Raw genomic sequence first — 2,572 nt, forward strand, 5'->3', positions numbered from 1 at the left:
TTTTACCATATTTATTTAGTCCACAATCGCGCTGAAACTTTCACCAAATTTCACCTAACTGTCCCTTCCGAAACTAATAGCAGACCCTACCTTAGCAAATCCTTTCCCTTCCCTTCAACTTATCCCGAAGAATCTCATCAGGAAAAAAAAAGAACGACGACGCCTGCTAAAAGACGCCAGGGCCTTACGGTTACGGGGCGCTGTAATAAATTCGCGTACACGGTAGGCAACAGGAACACACACGGCAAGGCACGGGCCAGACGGGTCAGGCAGTCGTCGTTGCGGGAGAACCTTCTTAGTGGTGGGCTAAAAATAAGCGGATCGCAATCGCAAACTTCTCTCCGGTTGTCCTCACTCCCTCCAAATGCGTCCCTTTCCTGTTCACCCGGCCCCAGATTGGATGGTGAAAAATACGAGGAAGGAAAGAAATTCGGTTTCCGTTCGAGTTTTTCAAGAATCAATTTCACCTTCCGCTGCCGTCACAGTCTAATGGATCTCCTCCTTCCCCGCGGGGCGGTTTCCGTTGGGGCCTTTGCAAATGGGAGGCTGTTTCGTGATTCGGTTCCCTTCAACGTTCGCCTTCACCTGCTTTATTGGTCTGCATCCGCATAAATCCGGTTCCGTGATACACTCCATCTCCCGAGCAGAAGAATAGCTCGGGCAGGCAGCATAGTAATAATCAAAATCTCGCTTAAAATTCTTTCGCTCTTTCTTTTCTCCTCTCGCTATTGCTGCTGCTGGCTTTTTTCTCGCTCTCCATGTCCACAAAACATAAGCCAGTGGCGATGAGTGATTTGGGGAGTACTCCCCCAAGGGAGGAGTACGGAAGGCAAAGGAGACCAGTGAAAGGTGCTGGTCGATAATCTCTTACCTTACTGCCTGTTCGCTTTCCCATTGCTTTGACTCTGGCCGTAGAGTTTCGATCCACTAGCCAGACACAGCGATATTATTTATTTGAATTATGTTTCGGAAAACGTCTCTCGGCGTTGGTGTGGAAAATCGATCGAAATTTATCGATCGTTTCGGAAGGGGGGGGGGGGGGGGGACTGTGGTGCTGGTTTTTTGGGGTTTCGATCGTTGAATCGATCACCCGTCTAGCGCTATCGAGGTCAGTTTACCACCATTTGTTTGAAAGGTTTTTCTTGGAGAGGGCCATAAAAATTCTCATGCTTCGCCAAGACAGCAAAAGTTGAAGCGAGCTCGTATTGTTTGCCCTACCCCACACCAGGGAATGTGGCGAATCCATCGACATTTACATGTTAAAAAAAATCGAAACAAATAGGAAAAAATACATGTGAAATAGAAAAAAGTACATGTGTGTGTGTGTGTGTGTGTGTGTGTGTGTGTGTGTGTGTGTGTGTGTGTGTGTGTGTGTGTGTGTGTGTGTGTGTGTGTGTGTGTGTGTGTGTGTGTGTGTGTGCCGTGCCGTGCCGTGCCGTGCCGTGCCGTTGTTTATTTATCCAAGCTTCTTCACCAGTCTCCGGCAGACCGGGCCCGGTTTATTGGTGTGGATGAAAAGGAAAACTGTTCTTGAAGTTCTTACCATACCAATGTGTACCGTCGTTTTTCCACGCTTCCCCGCACGCATCCGCAAAAATCGCATCGGCTTTTCTTCTCCGTTGCTACACTGTGAAAAGTTCGTCTTGAGCAGGGAACAGTCGGCGGTCGGCGATACGACTTGTTTGATTGGAGCTGACTTTGGATGGTTTTTGTTTGTGTATGCTAATGTTTGTCCGTTCCCACGGAATAATTCACGGAACCCGATCATCCTTCCTCGGCGAGACTACGGAACCGATCTCATTATTCGGGAGCAACATGCCTCTCGTGAGTTGAAGGAAGCTTTGGAAGAGGTTGATCACGACGTTCTGATGACCGAGCTCTGCGGACCGCGGATGAAGTGGACATTTAACCCGCCTGGGGCGCCTCACTTTGGCGGCTGCTGGGAGCGTTTGGTACGTTCCGTGAAGAAGGCACTGAATCAGTTCGTGTTCACCAAGCGCCCTACGGATGAAGTAATGCTGTCAACGTTCACGGAGATCGAACTCATCCTTAATTCGAGACCACTTACCTACGTGCCCCTGAACGACGAACTGGCTGACCCTATAACATCTAATCACTCTCCTCCTTGGGAGCTCTGATGGAAGCAAACCACCGGCAGTTTTCTGTGATAGCCCTGCTACAATCCGGTCGTCGTGGCGAATGGCGCAGCATTCAGCAGATTTATTCTGGAAGAAATGATTAGCAGAATACTTACCCACACTTACCCGACGAACCAAGTGGTTCGAACCAGTCAAGTTAGGCAAGCCACGGTACAAACGAGCAGTGGAACTTACGTTAGACCCGCGCACAAATTAGCAGTCTTAGATGTATCAGCTTAGTAGAAAACCGCATGGCAAGAGTCGAATACAGAATATAGAGAAAGTGAAAAACAGCAAACAAACAAACAAACAAACACACACCCACGAAGCAACTGACAGAAGATGGGAAGTGAAGCCACGGTTTGTACAATCGCGAAAGAGAGGTGTGTCATCACGAAGATCGGGTTTATAAAGTCGCTAAAGAGAGGTTGCGT

The sequence above is a fragment of the Anopheles stephensi genome, unplaced genomic scaffold (genome assembly GCF_013141755.1).
Source record: "Anopheles stephensi strain Indian unplaced genomic scaffold, UCI_ANSTEP_V1.0 ucontig428, whole genome shotgun sequence".
In the NCBI taxonomy this organism is placed as follows: Eukaryota; Metazoa; Arthropoda; class Insecta; order Diptera; family Culicidae; genus Anopheles; species Anopheles stephensi.